This window comes from Dermochelys coriacea, chromosome 9, assembly GCF_009764565.3.
Source record: "Dermochelys coriacea isolate rDerCor1 chromosome 9, rDerCor1.pri.v4, whole genome shotgun sequence".
NCBI lineage: Eukaryota > Metazoa > Chordata > Testudines > Dermochelyidae > Dermochelys > Dermochelys coriacea.
Genome location: NC_050076.1, coordinates 52,873,824 through 52,896,370, shown reverse-complemented (window position 1 = coordinate 52,896,370; position 22,547 = coordinate 52,873,824). Strand labels below are relative to the sequence as shown.

The window sequence follows — 22,547 nt, the reverse complement described above, 5'->3', positions numbered from 1 at the left end:
TAGCATTTAATAATGCCCAAGTATTTTGAATTTCTTTGTGTGTGTGAATATGCAGAAGGCTACAGTCTTCAGGGCTATCAAATTAGCACCTTTCACAAACAATAAATTCACCCATATTTCTTTCTATATGAGGTTAGGCACAACCCTCCCGTCTATATAATTTAGAACTTTAGGGCCTGTTCCAAAGCCCACTGAAGTCAGCGCAATACCCATTCAGTGGGCTTTGGAGCAGACACTTACGTAGTAAAAATCAGGGGCGGCTCTACCAATTCTGCCGCCCCAAGCAGTCACTGAATTACTGCCACCCTCAGAACAATGGGGGAGCTGCTGCCATATTGCCGCCACGGGACATGCACTGCCACCCCATTACGAATATTGCCCCAAACACCTGCTTGGAAAGCTGGTGCCTGGAGCCAGCCCTGGTAAAAATAAACTCTGGAGCCCCAATCCTGCAATGAACTGCATGCAGGCAAAGCTCATTGGACAGTAGTAACCTTGGACAAGAACACTTGCTGCCACACGGGCAACATAAAGGGAAAATTGGTTCTCACCAGCGTTCCTGGGTAAAGAACCTTGAATTCTTGCTGTCACACTGGGTGCTGTTTCCTATCTGTAGCACTGTTCAGTGGTAACCCGAGACAAAGGACATTGGAGTAATGTAGCCTATGAGCCACATGAAATTATACCTCAACTTGAATTTTTTTTAGATGAAACACCAAGCCCGAGAATTGGAGGAATCCATAAAAGAATATGAGGCAGTAATCCAGGTAAAGCTTCTACATGCTAAATTGGCTAAAGGTAGCATGTCCTACATAATTCAACCTGTAATACAGAAGAAGGATCTTGTAACTAAGGCACTGGATTAGCACTCCAGAAACCTGGGTTTGTTTTTTGGCTCTGTCATTGTGTCCCTTGAGTTTCTGTCTGTACGGTGAGGGTGCAGTGCTTCCTTTGTCTACTGTCCTCCTGTCTATTGATATTGTTAAGTTCAGTGGGGTAAGGGTTGTCTCTTGTTGTGTGTCTGAACCATACTTAGCAAGATTAGGCTGCCATATCAACTGGGGCCTTTAATCATATTAAAGACATAATCATAGCTCTCCCCAACACTTGTCTTTGGGTTAAAATTTTTGAGCCTTGCTGTCCATCCAAAGAGACTTTGGAAAGTGGGGATAGGGTCTCTTCAGCAGCTTCTGCAGTTCTAGGACAGTAACTGAATGCACCTTTTCCCACTGTAAACAACTGTTTCGATTTTGGGAGGTGTGGTGGGAAGAGTGGGAGTGACAGAATAGCACCATAATGGCTGAACCTATAAACTTTACAGTAGCCATTGTCACAGGGTGCATCACTCAACACTGGACTGGCGCCTCCTCCTGGTACTCTGGGGATTAGCTCGAGGCCAATGCTCCCCTATCCACAGTTCACACAGTTTCACGCCATCTCTGCTGTCCACCTGCAGTCCTTCTCACAGCCTCAGGAACCCCAGCAGCCTCTTCAGGACTCGGCTGTCCAGCCGGGTCACTGTCCATGTTCCCCCCTTCTGGGGGTGGGATTTAGCTCCTCATTAGTCTTAGGCAGTCTTCTCATTCACTGCCTCAGTGCCACTCGCCAAGTAGCTGATAGGGGAACCCGGGCCCACACTCTTCTCCAGGTTCCAGCCCAGGGGCCCTCAGGTCTTTCTCTGGCCTCACTGCTCTATCCCTGGGCTACTTCCTACTACTGGTTCCCCTTATCTTCCTGGGTCTATCAGCTCCCAGAGCCTCCACCCTCTTCCCAGGGAGTGACTACAGCCTGCATTCCCCACTTGTTCTTCCTTTTCTCCTGGGAGCATCTGCCTTTTCCCAGCAGCTTCTGTTTTCAACTCCTGGGCTTTGTAGGCCTCACCTATTCCTGCCCAGGTGAGCCTCCTTAATCAGCTGCCTAATTTGTTAATTGGCCCACCTGGCCTTGTCATAAATATAAAGCGAAGAGTAACCACCTTTCTGTATACAGAACTATAAAATCCCTTCTGGCCAGAGGCAAAACCCTTTCACCTGTAAAGGGTTAAGAAACTAAGATAACCTCGCTGGCACCTGACCAAAATGACCAATGAGGAGACAAGTTACTTTCAAAGCTGGAGGGTGGGGGGGAACAAAGGGTCTGTCTGTCTGTGTGATGCTTTTGCTGGGAACAGATCAGGAATGCCCTTCAGAACTCCTGTAAAAAGTTAGTACGCAATCTAGCTAGAAATGTGTTTTGCCTAGAGGGATTCTCTATGTTTTGAATCTGATTACCCTGTAAGGTATTTACCATCCTGATTTTACAGAGGTGATTCTTTTACTTTTTCTTTCATTAAAATTCTTCTTTTAAGAACCTGATTGCTTTTTTCATTGTTCTTAAGATCCAAGGTTTTGGGTCTGTGTTCACCTATGCAAATTGGTGAGGATTTTTATGAAGCCTTCTCCAGGAAAGGAGGTGTAGGGCTTGGGGGGATATTTTGAGGGGAAGACGTCTCCAAGAGGGCTCTTTCCCTGTTCTTGGTTTAACACGCTTGGTGGTGGCAGCATAGGGTTCAAGGACAAGGCAAAGTTTGTACCTTGAGGAAGTTTTTAACCTAAGCTGGTAAGAATAAGCTTAGGGGGGTCTTTCATGCAGGTCCCCACATCTGTGCCCTAGAGTTCAGAGTGGGAAAGGAACCTTGACAGGCCTGCATAAAACCCTGCAGGGTGAGTGTGGGGTAGACACCCCATCACAGTTATGTGCACAGTCGAGTCCTGAGTGTGTAGAACATTAGTGCCTGCAGTGGTGCACCTTATGTACAGTCCTTACCATTCGCAGTAGCAAGGAGAAGCAGCGCTCTCCACCCTAATGCCCATTCAGGTTTGTCCCACTGGCCCATCATGACGTAGGTGCCATGGAACCAAAACTGAGTGGGTGGCATTGCAACCTGATGCTTGGGGTCACAGCACCACTCAGGGAGGGGCAGCAGGGCCTCTCTGAGTGTCGGCAAAATCCCCGGGGACCAGGTCACAACATCACTCACTCAATTTTGGCCATGCCACCCTCCTATCATAATGAAGGGCCATGGTGCCAAACCTGAGTGGACAGTGGGGGAGCCAGTGCTGCTACTCTTCACTGCTGCTGTGGAGCTGACTCCTGCACCTGGATGATTCCCCCCAGTGATCTGCCCAGCCTTCCCGCTTCTAGCAGCCTGGGTCCCCTTTCTGGGATGGGGAGTGACACTGCACCTGCATGGGCAGGGCTGGAAGGTTGGGGATGAGCATGGCCCAGACTGGGTGGGCAAGGCACTAGAGCCAGCAGCAGCAGCAGGGATGGCTCCACAGGAACAGACAGAACATACCACAGGAAAAATTTCTCAGCGCACCAGTGGTTTAGGACATACTTTGGTACATTTTGGCAAATAGGTGGTGAAATGACAATTATGGCCATTTTGAAGGTCTGTGTGAGTGCACCTGCACTCAGAAATAATACTATATTTGAAGCTACAATACTGAACCCAGGAGCAGCCTGCAGCCATGGGATGCTGATTTCGTTTCACAAAGAACTGCCTTGGCAGAGTTCTGGGTACCACACTGTCATATATTGAACAACTGCTACTTGTTGCCAAATCCAAATTGTAGTGATGTGGGTTCACTGAATTTAGTCTTTTGTCTGATTCATTTGCTTACCCTCACTTTGGCAGCCAATGCAACCAACTTGTTCTTGAAGCAGATCTGTAGGGAAAATACCCTCAGCATCTTATGGAACAAAATCAAACTGCTGAGATATAAAACACATGAAACAGAAACCCAAGCAAAGGTGATTTAATGGGTTTGCTATTTCTAAGGTTCTTCAGAATAAAGAGAAGTCTCTTCAGGATCAGCTCTCAGCTGCTGAGGAGAAGGCTCGGTAAGTCTCCTGGGTGCAAAGCAAAGCTTTTTATGGCCAATGTCTTAGTGATAAGCATTACCTGAGGAAAAGTAGTATTGTATGCAAAGTTGAGAGGAAGTCAGTGTAAGGAATTTAAATTATAAGTACTCAATACTGCAAAGGCTCAAGAAAGTGACTGGTTAAGAGCCTGGTCTGAGTCAAGCGTAACCTGGTAGTTCTTGCACAAGCGCCTACCAGAGCTCTTTCAGTTCACCACAGTCGTAATCTGAGTTATGCTTCCTGTACGGATACTGGGCCTCTCTCAAACAGACTTCTTAACTGCAGGGTGATTTCGTGATGTGCTCTAACGGGAGATAGGATAAGACTATCAAACGCCTATTCAGTTGTGTTCTATCCAGGATTGTTGCCCGGACTCTCACACTGGCAGGTGAGACTACAACTCCACTGCACTATTAAAGAGACCATATCACTTGGTGTACCAGAGACTTTTAGATATCAGCACAGGTAGCTCTGCAGTCCATCACGATAAATGGCTGGGGTTGTCAAAGAAACATAGGCTCATTTCCATCAGCCACATTTCTCAACTCAGCCTATTTCTTGATAATGTTAGGAGAACCTCCTCAGCTTCTACTTGAGTTCTCCTGAGCTCTTTCTCTCTTCTCCCCAAGCTACCCTCCTTGGTGACTTTTGCAGGCCTAGGACTGTACCATGGTAGCATGTATTTGTCTCCTCTTCCTCTTACATCACTTGTTATCTTTTTAGTTTGTTGACACTTGTAATCACATGGGGCCTAAGCTTCATTAACCCCATCCTCCTGGCTTTCTGTTTTGATGGCTGGATGGGGTGGGGTCGCAGAAGGCCTGCTTGGTACCTCTGCTTATTACACCTGCAGATAAATGTCCTGCAGCATGGACAAATCCCTCCACCAGTTATGGCTAACCCATTTGTACTGGTGTCTTGGAATGTACAAGGCCTAAATAGTCCCACTACATGTACAAATATTCTGTCTCATTAGAAAAAGACTGAGCTCAGACATTACTTTTCTAACCCATGTAAACACCGTGTGGCTCACTCTCCCTCTAGTGGTTAGACCATGTATAGAGGTTGATGAGTCCATGGCTGTGTTTGAGCTAAACAATCTGGGTTCCATAAAGACTCATGCTTTTAGATATTAGGTTCAATTCCCCCTGCTGCCAGACCATCCGGGGTGTCATGTCAGCATTACAAGAAATGTATCTACTTGATCCTGAAACCACTAAGATAAAGAAAAAGAGAGGCTGTGTGTGTATGTGGGAAGTACTATCCAATACTTTCTCCTCCAACTGCAGCAGGGTGTCACAAGAAGCACTGAGTCAGTATTTCCTAACTGTGTTTGGCTATAGTCGTAGCCAAATGGTTTATCTTGCCAAGGTGGAAATCCGGTTCGTTTTCCAAGATTGATGTAAAGATTTATCAGAAATGGCAGCCTGTGAGATAACTCACATATAAACAATAGCAAGAATTTTAAAAATGTCATGACCGAGGTCTTTATATTTCTTAGCTGAAAACTAATCATTGCCTTTCTTTGTGTAACATTGAAAAACTGTACTTAACATACAAGCATGGCTGATAAGCAATACACTGGCTGGCTTGTTATAATCGTCTAACCTCTTCCTCTTTGTTCTTTTAATTTTCTTTTGTTTTCCACTCACTTTTGCTTCTGTGCTGAAGTCTCTGTGGTAGATACATGGCACTTTCTTGTTCTCTTCTAGACCTTTGTCTTTCTATCCATCTTTTTTCCTATAACAGGGAGACACAGGAAAGATATAGCAACTTAGGACACAGGACTGGAAGGTATCTCCTGGGTCATTGAGTTCAACCTCCTATTGCAGGCAACCCCTAAATTTGCTCTGTCTCTTTGATTGTCTTGTGTGACTTTATACCCTATAAAAACATTAAAAATGTAATATAGAAAATCCGCAACTAAAGATAGGTTGGTCGTGAGCTGTGAAGGTGCAGTCTGAGCATTTGCTGAGAAATTCGGAGTCGGAGAAAGCTTTACAGATCTGCCAAGTCTCTGGACAGGCAATCTTACAGATGTAAAGATGGTAGCCGAGATGCTCTGTGTGAGGTTATTACTCAGCAAGATGTGGAAAAAAAACCTCCCTAATGAGAAGAGTCAGTGCAAGGAACGGCACCAAAACCTTATAAAAGGGCAGGAATCTAGACATGTATGTGAATCGCAGAAGTGAATGTGCAGATAGTTGCTGACTGGCAATGGGGAAAAACAGCAGCAGGAGGTATCATTGCCAAGGGTTTAAAGCAGAGGGGCTGAGAGAGAGAGGAGACTTGACATTCTCTTAGGCAAAGTAGGTCTATATGTACTATCAGGTGGGTGCACAACTGTTGAAAGACTGTATTCAAAGAATAGGTACCAATGGTTTGCAGTCAAACTGACAGGGCATACCTAGTGGAGTCTCACAGGGGTCAGTGCTGGGTCTGGTACTATTCAATATTTTCATTAATGACTTGGATAATGGAGTGAAGAGTATGCTTATAAAATGTGCAGACGACACCAAGCTGGGAGGGGTTGCAAATACGTTGGAGGACAGGATTAGAAGTCGAAGGACCTTGATTAATTGCAAAACAGGTCTGAATTCAACAAAATGAAACTTAAAGCAAATAAGTATAAAGTATTTCACTTAAAAAGGACAAATCAAGTGTACATCTACAAAATGGAGAGTAACTAGCTAGGTGGTAGTACTGCTGAAAGGGATCTGGGGGTGACAGAGGAGTATGTGTCCAACTCTGGGGACCACATTTTAGAAAAGATGTAGTCAAATTGGAACGAGTGAAGAGGAGAGCAACAGAAAGATCAAAGCTTTGAACTAAGAGGAAAGGTTAAAAAAAAACAAAAAACCTGGGCATGTTTAGTCTTGAGAAACAAAGACTGAGGGGGGACCTGATAACAGCAGTGATGAGCTGCTAAAATCTTAACAACCGGTTCCCTCCTCACCCCACGAGGGGGTCGTGGCCCACCTCCGTCCCCCGGGGACTCCTTCCCCATCCAACTCCCTGCGTTCCTTGAAGCCCCCCCCCCGGGAGATTTAGGTAGACATTATGAAAAACTTTCTAACTCTAAGGGTACTTAAGCTCTGGAACAGGCTTCCAAGGGAGGTTATGGAATCCCTGTCATTCCAGGTTTTTAAGGACAGGCTGAACAAACAACTATGGGGGATCATTTACTTTTATTTGGTCCTGTCACAGTGCAGGGGGCTGGACTTGATGATTTTCTCAAGGCCCCTTCCAGCCCTACATTTTTATGATTCTATTCCCAATACTGCCCTTTATTTGCAATATAATGAGGGCAGTTTACTTAATCTCTCTGGGGCTCAGTTCCCTATCTAAACAGTGGGGATTAAAACACATATCGCTAATGACCCACAAAATGCATATAAAGGGTTCACCAGTGTTAAAATCAGCACCCTGAATAGCTGTGGTGCATCACGGCAAAAGTAACCTCCATTAGTGAAAAAGACCAATATCCCACTACTGTGCTGTACAACAGCCTCAGTTTAAGGCATAAGGAATGGAAAGTAAATATGCCTTGTGACTGTGCTAGGGGACAGAACACCTTTCGTTACAACTGGAATCAAGCCATTAGGACTGAAATATACATTCTTATACCAGGAGACTTGACAGAAAACATCACAGCCTTTGTGGCAAAACACATGGCAGTGTTTACAAGAGGAAAGATATTAATAATAGATAAAATAACTGGAAAGAAAGAAGTATAATCTGTCATAAATGTCTTCTGGAAAGTAAGCGTGTCTCTCAGAGCAGACTACAAAGAGAACAGCATATCTATGGATGAAAATGACAGGGCTAAGGAACCTGCAAATGAGTGCCTGGGTACCCTACCCAACAGTAACACACTCAGGGTGCAAGTTTCAAACATATTCAGCAATGGCTATACTCTGCGGTCAGGGGCAAAACTCCCATTAACTTCAATGGGAACAATGTTAGATCAAGGCTGGGAGCTTTTGGAAATCCCACCCTGCATCGTGATAGGAGAAAACCAGTGAGATATCTGCGCTTGTGCTAGGATCCCAAGGAACCAGATGCCAGCATTATAAGGGAATGTCGTCATATGCCAACTAGATATGGACACCTAGAAGAGATGGCAGGTACCACATTTTTCTCCATTCTGGATGCATTGGGTGTTTATTTATTTATTTATCTATTATTTATTGTTGGTGAATTTCCTCTGCTAAGCAGAACACAGGAACATTCACTCCTATTTTATGAATTAGCTTCACACAATATATTCCCTACAACCCTGCATGAACTCTTGGGTGATATTGGAAATGTCTGATAATCCAGAGAGGATACTCTCATCTGTGAGAAGAGGAAGATGATATATTTGTCATGGACTGACCACTGCCTCCCTCAGTTTGATGTTTGTGCGCATGTCTCCCACTGGGATACGAGACCCATTTTACTGGCCCATCCTCAGACGCTGATGAATACAGATAGCTTTCAGAGGCTCAGAAAAGGATTACTGTACACAGGATACTATGTGGTTAAATTCCTGAGCTGAAACTGATCAGTTACAACATGAAGAGTGTTTGAAATCTTCTTCCATGGCTGTGCTAGACATAAAGGAGAGGCTCTTTGCTTCTTCTGTAACATCCATGACTTCCCAGGCTGTGACCTGCTCAAGCTGGCAAAGCTTCACTCCATTGTGTAGCCAATATGAGTGCTCACTTCTGTGAACTCATTTTTATTTTTTTGGTTGAGGTAATTCAGACTTGAATGAAGCTCTCAGCATCTGTGGGTTCAGAGCAGTTCTAGAGGCAGCGAATGCAGGGTCTTCTCTGCTAGTATTTTGGGCAGCGAGATTCTGCAATGGGGAACTTCAGGTTTCCACATACAAGCCAGAGCCCTGTTGCTGTAGCTGACCAGGTCATGGGCAGTCAGGTCTAGTGATGGCAGTGAGAGTGTGACTTACCAGTTAGAGCTGGATCCAGGGTGGGGCAGAGTCTAGGAAATGAGCTGAGGATTAGTACCGGAGGGACCCAGAAGCCAAATGCCAGAGCTGGAAGGTAAACCAGAGTCATAAGCCAGAGGCAGAACCAGAGATTGAAGCTAGAAGTCTGAAGATGGAGGGGAGCAAGGACTGGAACAAGGGCAAGCACAGCTGCCGGCATGCTGTGCATAGAACAGCCGCTGATCTGCTGTGGTGGCCAGGCTTGTAGGCAGGGCTGCTAAACCAGAAGACGATCAGGCGCTGTGGCCACTCCGTCAGTCCCAAGGCCTTGCAGCTGGGCTCATTGGTTGCCTAGAAGCAAAATTAGTCAGGGAGCAGGCCAGCAGCTGGTCCTAGCTAGTCTGGTCCCTGTCAGCACTCCTTTCAGGGTCATCTCCCAGAAGACCTCAGGCTGGGTTTCTCAGGGTAGGCCCAGTGGAAGGCATACAGGAGGTCTGGGACCTGGGCATGTTCCACAAGTTTCCACTAATGCTCCTCTGAGCTGAATCCCTCCCAGCCAATCAGATATCAGAGTCTTCCCCAGACTCAGCAATAGTCCAGAATGTGCTGGACCAGGTACTCCTCTTGGTCCTGCATGGTTAAAATGTTCCTGAAATTATATGAGCTCAAAATAGAAAGAGGACTTTATCATCTCTAGCCTGTGATAACAGATTAATCTGCCTTCTTGGGGCCCTGAAGAATTTATCTGTGAACTCACTTGTATGACAAACTATGGACGTAGCTGTGATCATGGCAGTGTATTAGATAGAATTCAATCTGCTGTGACCACAAAGGATTTGGCTTTACTTGTCACAGGACCAGTGGACTCTGTCTCATCCAAAATCCACTGAAATCAGCAAGAGTCTTTCCACTGTCTGCAGTGGGCTATGGATGTAGTTGACTTTGGCTATAGAGGTCTCTAGTCCTTCTGATTGATTGAGTCCATAACAACGCTGAAATTCTACAAACACACAATCCATGAGTGTGAGTGAGCAAAATGAAAGGGATAACACCTTTTTCAGGCATGATATTCTGCAAACTTTGCAAATAATTTCACCTACAGCTTGAGACCAAACATTCGAATTTCTAGTCAGATAGGGAAGAGTTTCCTTAGAATCATATATTATCAGGGTTGGAAAGGAACTCAGGAGATCATCTAGTCCAACACCCTGCTCAAAGCAGGACCAATCCCCAACTAAATCATCCCATCTAGGGCTTTGTCAAGCCTGGCCTTAAAAACCTCTAAGGAAGGAGATTCCATCACCTCCCAAGGTAACCCATTCCAGTGCTTCACCACCCTCCCAGTGAAAAAGTTTTTCCTAATATCCAACCTAAACCTCCCCCACTGCAACTCCTTGTTCTGTCATCTGGTACCACTGAGAACAGTCTAGATCCATCCTCTTTGGAACCCCCTTTCAGGTAGTTGAAAGCAGCTATCAAATCCCCCCTCATTCTTCTCTTCTGCAGACTAAAGAATCCCAGTTCCCTCAGCCTCTCCTCATAAGTCATGTGCTCCAGCCCCCTAATCATTTTTGTTGCCCTCCGCTGGACTCTTTCCAATTTTTCCACCTCCTTCTTGTGGTATGGGGCCCAAAACTGGACACAGTACTCCAGATGAAGCCTCACCAATGCCAAATAGAGGGGAATGATCACGTCCCTCCATCTGCTGGCAATGCTTCTACTTATACAGCCCAAAATATTGTTAGCCTTCTTGGCAACAAAGGCACACTGTTGTATGTAAGAAAGGGAATGTAAGAAATTTCAGAAAGATAATGTAAGAATGTAAGAAAGGGATGGGAAAATGTATGAAAGAATGTAAGAAAGGGATGGGAAAAAGGGCATAGAAAGAGATTCCATCTGCAGGCTTTGCTATAAGAAAAGGAGTACTTGTGGCACCTTAGAGACTAACAAGTTTATTTGAGCATAAGCTTTCGTGAGCTACAGCTCACTTCATCGGATGCATTTGGTGGAAAATACAGTGTGGAGATTTATATACACACACAGAGAACATGAAACAATGGGTTTTATCATACACACTATAAGGAGAGTGATCACTTAAGATGAGCCATCACCAGCAGCGGGGGGGGGGGGGGGAGGAAAACCTTTAATGGTGACAAGCAAGGTAGGCCATTTCCAGCAGTTAATAAGAACATCTGAGGAACAGTGGGGGGATGGGGTGGGGAGGAGAAATAACATGGGGAAATAGTTTTACTTTGTGTAATGACTCATCCATTCCCAGTCTCTATTCAAGCCTAAGTTAATTGTATCCAGTTTGCAAATTAATTCCAATTCCGCAGTCTTTCGTTGGAGTCAGTTTTTGAAGTTTTTTTGTTGAAAGATAGCCACCCTCAGGTCTGTAATCAAGTGACCGGAGAGATTGAAGTGTTCTCCAACTGGTTTTTGAATGTTATAATTCTTGACGTCTGATTTGTGTCCATTTATTCTTTTACGTAGAGACTGTCCAGTTTGACCAATGTACATGGCAGAGGGGCATTGCTGGCACATGATGGCATATATCACATTGGTAGATGCGCAGGTGAACGAGCCTCTGATAGTGTGGCTGATGTGATTAGGCTCTATGATGGTATCCCCTGAATAGATATGTGGACAGAGTTGGCAACGGGCTTTGTTGCAAGGATAGGTTCCTGGGTTAGTGGTTCTGTTGTGTGGTGTGTGGTTGCTGGTGAGTATTTGCTTCAGGTTGGGGGGCTGTCTGTAAGTAAGGACTGGCCTGTCTCCCAAGATCTGTGAGAGTGATGGGTCGTCCTTCAGGATTGGTTGTAGATCCTTGCTGATGCGTTGGAGAGGTTTTAGTTGGGGGCTGAAGGTGATGGCTAGTGGCGTTCTGTTATTTTCTTTTTTGGGCCTGTCCTGTAGTAGGTGTTAGTTGTTCTAAGTCAGCCATAAAAATGTTGGCATACTGTGGGGCCATGCGGGTACCCATTGCAGTGCCGCTGATTTGATTTGTTCTTGTGCTTTTTCAGGGAGTTTCTTGAGCAAATGCTGTAGTTTCTTTTGGTAACTCTCAGTGGGATCAGAGGGTAAGAACAAATCCACACAGACACAACCCTAGAACCCCGAACTGGGGTAGTCTATCTGCTACCCAAGATCCATAAACCTGGAAATCCTGGACGTCCCATCATCTCAGGCATTGGCACCCTGACAGCAGGATTGTCTGGCTATGTAGACTCCCTCCTCAGGCCCTACGTTACCAGCACTCCCAGCTATCTTCGAGACACCACTCACTTCCTTAGGAAACTACAGTCCATTGGTGATCTTCCTAAAAACACCATCCTAGCCACTATGGATGTAGAAGCCCTCTACACCAACATTCCACACAAGGATGGACTACAAGCCGTCAGCAACAGTATTCCCGATAATGTCACGGCTAACCTGGTGGCTGAACTTTGTGACTTTGTCCTCACCCATAACTATTTCACATTTGGGGACAATCTATACCTTCAAATCAGCGGCACTGCAATGGGTACCCGCATGGCCCCACAGTATGCCAACATTTTTATGGATGACTTAGAACAACGCTTCCTCAGCTCTCGTCCCCTAATGCCCCTACTCTACTTGCGCTACATTAATGACATCTTCATCATCTGGACCCATGGAAAAGAAGCCCTTGAGGAATTCCACCATGATTTCAACAATTTCCATCCCACCATCAACCTCAGCCTGGACCAGTCCACACAAGAGATCCACTTCCTGGACACTACGGTGCTAATACGCGATGGTCACATAAACACCACCCTATATCGGAAACCTACTGACCGCTATTCCTACCTACATGCCTCTAGCTTTCATCTAGATCATACCACACGATCCATTGTCTACAGCCAAGTTCTACGATATAACTGCATTTGCTCCAACCCCTCAGACAGAGACAAACACCTACAAGATCTCTATCATGCATTCTTACAACTACAATACCCACCTGCTGAAGTGAAGAAACAGATTGACAGAGCCAGAAGAGTACCCAGAAGTCACCTACTACAGGACAGGCCCAACAAAGAAAATAACAGAACACCACTAGCCATCACCTTCAGCCCCCAACTAAAACCTCTCCAACTCATCATCAAGGATCTACAACCTATCCTGAAGGATGACCCATCACTCTCACAGATCTTGGGAGACAGGCCAGTCCTTGCTTACAGACAGCCCCCCAACCTGAAGCAAATACTCACCAGCAACCACACACCACACAACAGAACCACTAACCCAGGAACCTATCCTTGCAACAAAGCCCGTTGCCAACTCTGTCCACATATCTATTCAGGGGATACCATCATAGGGCCTAATCACATCAGCTACACTATCAGAGGCTCGTTCACCTGCGCATCTACCAATGTGATATATGCCATCATGTGCCAGCAATGCCCCTCTGCCATGAACATTGGTCAAACTGGACAGTCTCTACGTAAAAGAATAAATGGACACAAATCAGATGTCAAGAATTATAACATTCAAAAACCAGTTGGAGAACACTTCAATCTCTCTGGTCACTTGATTACAGACCTGAGGGTGGCTATCCTTCAACAAAAAAACTTCAAAAACTGACTCCAACCAGAGACTGCGGAATTGGAATTAATTTGCAAACTGGATACAATTAACTTAGGCTTGAATAGAGACTGGGAATGGATGAGTCATTACACAAAGTAAAACTATTTCCCCATGTTATTTCTCCCCCCCACCCCACCTCCCACTGTTCCTCAGATGTTCTTGTTAACTGCTGGAAATGGCCTACCTTGCTTGTTACCGTGAAAGGTTTTCCTCCTTTCCCCCCCCCCCCCGCTGCTGGTGATGGCTCATCTTAAGTGATCACTCTCCTTACAGTGTGTATGATAAAACCCATTGTTTCATGTTCTCTGTATGTGTATATAAATCTCCACACTGTATTTTCCACCAAATGCATCCGATGAAGTGAGCTGTAGCTCATGAAAGCTTATGCTCAAATAAACTTGTTAGTCTCTAAGGTGCCACAAGTACTCCTTTTCTTTTTGTGAATACAGACTAACATGGCTGTTACTCTGAAGCCAGGCTTTGCTATGGCACTGCATTGCATGGCTGGCTTGGTACCCATGCTGATAGAAGGGTTTTAACATCTGGTCCCTTCTTATGGTCCTTTCTTCCATTTTCCAGTGCTCATAAAGTGGTTGAAATGCATCGTCTTTAGAAAAGAATATGATGCTCTTCAGATCCATATGTTCACAGAGAACAAATCGGACAACTGAATGTTATGATAATTATTGAAATCTTCAAACAAATCAAGTTCCTTTTATTTTTACAGAACTCTCCCAAGGATACCCAGTAACATCCTGAACATCAACCCAAAGAGCCTGATGTTTGAAATTGTCAAAGCTGAGTTGGTAAGTACTTTTATCTTAACCTGTAGAAGAGGAACTGTAAATGAATCTACCCTTTCTTTAGTTTCTTGTTTTTACTTTAGGAATGGACGCATTATTGTATTACTGCAGGTGCCACAAGTACTCCTTTTCTTTTTGCGAATACAGACTAATACGGCTGCTACTCGGAAACCTGCATTACTAATGTATCCCGTACGTCAGTGGTTTTCAACCTTTTTTGATTTGCTGACCCCTAAAAAATTTCAAATGGAGGTGTGGACCCCTTTGGAAATCTTAAACATAGTCTGCAGACCACATATTGAAAACTACTGCTGTAGATGCATGCGGAGACCTGATTTAAAATACTTTTTAAACAGTTTACATTACATTACTCCCTACTTACTCCCACTGTAACCTAGAGGACATACCATGGAGGTGACAGATTCATGTTTATATGGCTTATTCATGTTTATATATCAGGATGCTCCTTCCATGTTCATATTGGAGCTAGACATGCCTGTTTTAGGGCCAGCTGTAAGTAAAACAGGTCAAAATTCCAAATTTCAAGTCTGTAGGAAATTTTGACATTTCAAAATTTGCTTTCATTCCAAATTGGAATGAAAACATATAGTTTCTAAATGTCCCATGAATCAGAAATTTTTAAAAAATTCATTATTGGAAAATTTTAATCTCAAAATTCTAAAATGTTATTTTGAATTTTATTTGTTCTATGTTCTTTCATAACATTTCACTTCCACCACAGAAAGCCATAATATGACATGATTTAGTAGTTGAAAGATATTATTTTTATTTTGTAAGTCATTAAGGGCAGCTGTTACTTAGTACTGATTGAAATATTTTATCTTCTTTTTTATTTTTATTCCCTTTTGTGTTGTATGAAACAAATTGACACTATATTACACACTACCATCTCTACTGACATGTTGTGAAATAATGTAAAAATAGTAAAATATGAAATAAAAGTTTGGAATTCCATGAAATGAAAATTTTCTGAAATGAACTTTTATTCTTCATTTTGCAATATATTTTTTCCACAGGAACGATCATCAAAGTTGACACATTTTTCAGAATGTTTAGATTTTGACAAAAATAGTATTATTGGTCATAAAAGAAATCCCAAACAACTCTAGCTATGAGTCTCAACTCTAAAGGCCTTCATGAGGACAGATAACGAGTTCTTTTCAGCCATGCCTGTTACTGTGAGTGGCTTTCATAGCACACTTACCTCTCAGGAGACTGGATCATAAGGCTATATATCTGTATCTGAGTAAATAGCTGAATGTGCAGTCACACGGAAAGATGACTTTGTGTTTAGGGCACTGAACTGGGACTTGGAACTTCTGGGATCAGGTCCTTGTTCTTTATGATAGGCTGAGTTTTTACCAGGTCCCATGTGGACATTTTCAGAGTCTCTCTTCCCCTTCCAAAGTCCTTTCCCACTTGGGAACATCACTTCAGTCTGTCTGGAGTCACAAGCTGGGGGTTCTTCCAATTAAAGGTGGTGTTCAGTCTCTAGGTTTTCCTTTAAAAGAATGAATGGAGATGTGTCTTGTATATGGTGGTTAGATATGGCTAAACTCTGACTCAGAGTTTATCTTCAACCCTTACCAGCAGTGATCAGCTTGTAACTGGTCTGGTGAGTCCTTATGGGTGGCGGAGGTTTACAAGCTATCTTCTTCCTGGTGACTCAGTTGCAAGAGTTGGCTAATCCTGGGGTGCAGTAGTTTTCCTCCTGGTTTCTTCCCCTTCCTGTTACAACTTCTCCATTTTAAGCTTGCTTCCTCCAGTGGAGCAGGCTCTTCAGGTGTACTTATTTAATACCTGATGAGCCTAGAGAAGTGCTTAGTCTTCTCCTGATTAGGATGGAGATGTACCTCATCAGTTTGCTACAGACGTGTGTGACATTGCATCCCTGAGTCTCTCTGGGCTTCAGTTCCCCATCTGTAAAATGGGTATGATAACATCATTCCTTATCTGTTAAACTGTAAGCTCTTTGGTGCAGAGACTATGTCTTACTATATATGTATACAGCTTCTAGCACAATGTGGCCATGATCTTAGGTTTTATGGTCTGCTATAATAGTGATGAAAAAGACTCAGGGATAGAACATTAAAACATTAAAAATGGCTATACTGATTCAAACCAATGGTCCATCTAGCCCATTATGCTATGTCTGGCAATGGCCAGTGCCAGATGCTTTAGAGGGAATGAACAGAACAGGACAATTTCGAGTGATCCAGTCTCTGTTATCCAGTCCCACCATGTGGCAGTCAGAGGCTTAGGGACACCCAGAGCATGGAGTGGGATCCTTGACCATCTTGCCTGATAGTCATTGGTAGACCTAACCTCCATGAATTTACATAATTCCTTTTTAAATTTCTTATGCAACATCCCCTGGCAACGATTGTGTGTTGAGTGAAGAAGTACATTCTTTTGTTGGTTTTAAACCTGCTGCCTATTAATTTAATTGGGTGACCCCTAGTTCTTGTGTTACATGAAGGGGTACATAGCACTTCTCTGTTCACTTTCTCCATGTCAGCCATGGTTTTATAGAGCTCTATCATATCCCCCCTTTGTTGTCTCTTTTCTGAACTGAACAGTTGGAGTCTTGTTAATCTCCCCTCATATGGAATCTGTTCTATACCCTTAATAGTTTTTGTTGCCCTTTTCTGTACCATTTCCAATTCTAATATATCTTATTTCAGATAGGGTGACTGGAACTGCACATGGTATTCAAGGTGTGGGAATACATTGATGTAGATAGTGGCATTACGATATTTTCTGTTTTAATATCTATCTTTTTCCTGATGTTTCCTAACATTCTGTTAGATTTTTGACTTCTGCTGCACATTGAGTGGGTTTTTTCAGAGAACTATCCACAATGACTTACAGTGTTTACCTAAGGGGCATCACAGAGCCCATTGGCCAGACAAGTGAAAAAGACAAATTTATTCTTTTTTGAGCAACATACAAAAGTAATCAAAGGGCATCACTTGTGAAAACATAAGTAGAATACTTTTGGTTTTAAGAATATTACAAAGAATCTATCATTGTTAGCCTGAGTGTCCCTTTAAACAATCTCTTGCTTGCTTATTTGCAATTTAAAGTGTTTTAAGTCTCTTAAAATTCTCTTTATCTTCAGGAAGACAAAATGCGAGGAAAAGAAAAGAACCAAAGGAAGCACATTTTTGGTGGTAGGTTAGTGAAGCTCCTGTTTACATTTATGAAACAGCTGCCTTTTTAAAAGATTTTTATGACCATACAAGAATATGCACATTTAAAAAAAAAAGAATAGAATGAAGCAAGGGCCAGCTTTTGAAAGGTATTTAGATATCTAAGGATGCAGGTAAGTGCCTAGTGGGTGCCTGGGTGTTTCTGAAAATCCCATCAAACATCCATTGGTATCTTTAGGCACCTAAATACCTTTGAAAATCTGGGCCCAAGTCTATACAAAAGGACTTTGCTTAATATGAGTAAATTTTAATGGATAGGGCCCCTTAAAGGGGAAAATCTTGGCCTAAGAGTTTCAAAGCTATCTAAAGGGATTTAGATATTGGATTCCTATTAAGTTTAATGTGTGCATCCAGATCCCTTCCACAGCTTTGAAAATTTCAGCTTTAAATCTTCCATTAAGTTCAAACAATGGGACATTGCACTGTAAGCGCATTAGGGGCAAGGACTGTCTTTTCATTCTGGGTTTTACAGAACCTAGCACAATGGGATCCTGGTGCATGACTGGGGCCCCTAGGTGCTTCATAATATAGACACTAAATAAAATAATAGTCTTAGGGAAAATTAGGATGTAAACCATTTTTTAAAAGGGAAAAGTATCATTTTAACCATAAGGTAACCTTACCAATCGGTGTGAAATGAACAGGGATAAAGAGGATGAATGAGAGAGAAATGAAAGAGAAGAGTATGAGACACACAAGGGAAAACAGTGAGGGAGGAGAAAGAGGCAGTGAGATGGGGAGGAATTGCTGAATTGCAAGCCTGAGCATGGGCAGCGGGTACCATAGGCTAGGGGAGGCTGTGCCTCCCCAACAGCCAGGCATGGCCTCGCCCACACTCCACCCCCAGGTCCTCCTCCTGCTTCCTGCCTGCTCTGTGTACCTGCCCTCCTGGCACTCTGGAGCTTGGGGGGGGTGATTAGCCTGGGGCAGGGGCCGGGGCCTGCAGTGGGTAGGGGATTTGGGCGCCGGTGGGGGGGATTTATGGAAGGGGTGGAGCCTTGGACGGAAGGAGTGGTGTTGGGGACTAGCCTCCCCCAGCCTGCAGTTCACATGCCACCTATGAGCCTGAGAGACGTGGACTTACAATAAGAAGTGGTGTTGAGGGCACGGGAATTTCTTGCGAAATCTGAAGACTCAGACAGCAGATTGCTGCTACCGCTGCTAGAGCGTTTGATCCTGCCCCAGTGAAATCAATGGGAGAATGATTTTTTTCCCACGGTGATCATAGATGCTGTCTTATTTCCATTCTGAGCCTGGGGGAGGATGTGGACCATTCCAGTAGGAAGAGCTGTGAGGGCAGTTTTTCCAGGTCCATTTATACAGGTTTGGCCTCACTGAGTCTGAGCAGGCAGAGTTTAACAGAAGGGTAGGGCTGAACAAACTGTTCATAGTGAATAATTCTTTCAACAGTTTGCCTTTGTCTCTTTGCCATTTGCCCATAAGCAGCTTCTGTGATCTTAAATCTATTCATGATTCAGAAGTATATGCTTCTGACAGGATGAGCGTAACCCTGAAAATCAGGTTTCTGGTGCAAATATCCACAGTGAGTTCAAAATTCAATTAGCGGACAGTCAAGCTCCCACTAAAATTAGTGACAGTCTCCCGCAGACTTCAGTGGGAGTTGGGTAAAATCATTAAGACAAATAACCCTGCTATTGTTGTTAAAAATTTTCATGAACATTCCTGCCAACATATTTGTTTGTGTCACATTCAGTGTGTCAGTGTGTTTGCATTAGGGTGACCAGACAGCAAGTATGAAAAATCGGGATGGGGTGAGGCAGGTAATAGGTGCCTATAGAAGAACATGCCCCAAATATCGGGACTAAAATAGGGACATCTGGTCACCCTAGTTTACATAATATGTAGTGTGTTTGTGTAACATGCAGTGTGTTTGTGAAACATGCAGTGTGTCAGTGTATTTGTGTAATGTGCCCTGTGTTTGTGTCTCTTTATCCTGCAGGCTGAGCCCCAAGTGGATTCTGGTTCTTTTGTGGCAGCTCACTGGTGTGCTGCTGGCCATCCTTCTGGCTGCCACCCTAGTCACTCTCTTTGTCCTCTATACCTGCTTCTCAGATCACACAGTGACAGAGGCCTATCACCAACCACCGTGGCAGTTTCTGGACTATTACCTCTGGCCTTATATGAAGCTGCACAGTTCTAGCATGTTACCCAAGTAATCCCCGGGCTTTGCAGAAGCTATTGACTAGTGCAAGTGTATTCACAGCAAAGCCTTGTCACTCTACAATCTCCAGGCATTTGAAATGACTATCTCCCTCAGATGCTTTGTGATCTGCAATGCCCAGAGCTCTAATTTTACACTGTCCATTCCGCAGTAGTGAAGTGCACAAGAAATTCAAATGTCAAACTCCTGGGGCTCTGGGGGTCACCTATACATTCAGACGTTTAGTGAATTGCTGGAGTAGGAAGAACCTGTCATATTAGGCCAACACTGTGCTAGATAAAAGCTATAATGGAATGTTTAATAAGAGATATCATCTGTTCCTATACATGCCCCCATATTATTCTACAAATGTATGCTGTAAGCTCGGCAGACAGTACTGATGTTCATTGAGAAAAGACAGACATTAGCCATGTTCCTCTCTGGTGTAACTCCACTGATTTCAGGGGCTGCGTTCAGACCATCATATTTTTTTTCCAAATGAACTGGAAATTGTGGGCCCAATCCTCAGGTCTGGCCAAGCTAGGACCAAACCAGTTTTTTAAGCAGATTCCCATGTTGCCATTTTTACTGTGCTCTGGGGTGCTCTGAGGTGTTTCTGGGCTCGTATATACTCACTTGCAGTGTAAATGTAGTCAGTATAAATTAAACCCTCTTGGCATAATCCACATGCCATTATTTATCCATTAAGAGCAGAATATCTAGATAACATATCATGGCAAGTGTTTGCACTGCTCTGTTCTGGCAGCATGAACAATGCTACATCCTCCATGAGCCATTTGAAACAGGAACCACCTATTTCAGAAAGCAAACACAACAGGAGCTAGGCCACAATATTAGGTTTCCAGGGGCATTGCAACCTAGGGTGCAACATAGCTATGGAGGAGTGGGGCTAGCGGAATGTATTTGTATTTCAATGGTAGTAACTTTCTGGCTTTACTTGGTTGCTACTGTATATCCGAATCCCTGTGTGCAATGTGTAACCTCTTCCAATGGTCAGAAAGGAATGAAGAAAAGACGGGGTGAGCCCCAGGAAAGGATGCTGTGCACAGCTTCACTGTAGAGCTACCTGTGAGATTCACCCAGCACAAATATTTGCACCAGAAATTGCTTCTGTAATGCCTGAACTAGAGAGCAGACAACACCAGCTGCCCGGCATGGCCTCATTGCAGCAGCCAGTTGACACTCAGCAGCCAGAGACAAAACAGCAGCACACTCCCACCTCACATTGTGGCCAAACTCAGAGAGGATGGAGAAAGGGAATGAAGAGGGCACAGTTTCAATGAACAGGGCAGGAGCTGATCAGCTCCCAGTCAGCATTTAAATACCCTGGGTTAGCTTCCTCAGTAGCTATAGAAGTGATTCTTACAGAGGTGCACATGGGCACAGGGTACCCAGAACCCTGATGGGAGTTACAAGGTGAGTCTCACTCACAGGAGCCACGCTATATCTGAGGGGTTATGTGTCACTAGGCCAGGCTGGCAGACTACAGGCTTTTGTCAGAGAACATGCAGGAACTTGTTAGCCATTGGAAGTTGATATGGCCTGTCTGAGTGCCCTTGTAAGGGCGGTTAGTCATTACAATATCCTCTGACAGGAGAGTCAGGAGAAAACTTCCTGGCTTAGTCCAAGCCCCACATCCTGGGTGCTGTAGTTCACACCCCTCCAATGGCAGTCTCCTCTGGGGTATAAGGTGTCCTATGGCAACATGAGGAAGTTCTGTTCTATCATCACCAGACACCTCCACACAGCTGTAGTGGTCCAGGACCCAGGAGCATGTCATGTGTCTCGTCTTTTGAAGAGGTCTAGCTTCGTAAGGGACCTTTGCGACCAGGCATTTGTGTAGTGGCTGAATACCAGTTAGGGATAGTATCATTGTCTGGGCCTTTGCCCAGAGGCATATGTAGGAGACAGTGCTACTCCTGGTTCAAATCCTTCCTTGAATGCAATTCATAGCATTGCACACCATACCTCACAAATGTACCTCTCCTCCCCAGAGAAAGTAGCAGCTCTTTTTCCAGTACATTGTATAAATCACAAGTGACAATGCATCTCTGAGTCCCATTTCAGGTCCAAGGAGGAAAGGTTAGATGTGCTGAAGAAATTACATCCACTCCTAATTTCCATGTGCCCACAGATAAACTGTGCTGCCCCAAATAGGTGAACCTAAGCTATAATTTTATGCCCACTTCAATCAGCAGCGCAAAGCATCTGTCCTAGTCGCTGGTGCAATTTTCCACTGGGCACATATGTTCCTCCATTTTCTTAGCAGTGCAACTGTGCACCTTCAAAGTAGCGGTGCCTGCATTTTTTCATTGGAAAGTACTCATAGTTGCACTGCAAATGCACATGTTTTTATGCGGCATCCTTCCTGGTGCTCATAATCCTACACATTTGCAAATGTAGCTCTTTATGTTTCCTCCTCTTATCTCAATGCAAACAGAGTGCAAATACCAGCACGGCCCGAAAGCAAGGTGTAAAATACTGCTCTCAAAATTCCACCTGGCATGAAGCTACTACATAGGCAGTCTGTATTCTTAGGCACTAGGTCATGGACTTCTCCGACCTTCCTGATAATTCTAGTGCCTGCTTTCAAAAGTATCCTAATTCAAAATAATTCAGCATTCATTTCCAGCAGACTGCAAGCTCTGTCTGGCTTTTTCTGATCAAAGAAGGTGAGTTTTGATTTATTTACAAATATGTCAAAAGTAAAATCAGAAAATGAATGGAAATTGTATCATAAGATTTGACATAAGTCACATGATTTGTTTTAGTTTCATAGATATATGACTATGCTATATATTAAATATTATATAATCTAGAGGTTTTCCATCAGACAGAAATTTACTGTAAGCCTGGGTTTAAATCTGAGATGCAGCTGGCTTTGAAGT

General features: G+C 43.9%; 1 long non-coding RNA gene across 1 annotated transcript; it reads left to right on the top strand.

Annotated features, from left to right (window-relative positions):
• Positions 1-2,152: 2,152 nt before the first annotated feature.
• Positions 2,153-22,494, top strand: LOC122455840. The gene is made up of 5 exons (XR_006274334.1): positions 2,153-2,202; positions 3,824-3,885; positions 14,169-14,247; positions 17,387-17,438; positions 19,438-22,494. It is a non-coding gene; the product is annotated as an uncharacterized LOC122455840 (long non-coding RNA).
• Positions 22,495-22,547: the final 53 nt, after the last annotated feature.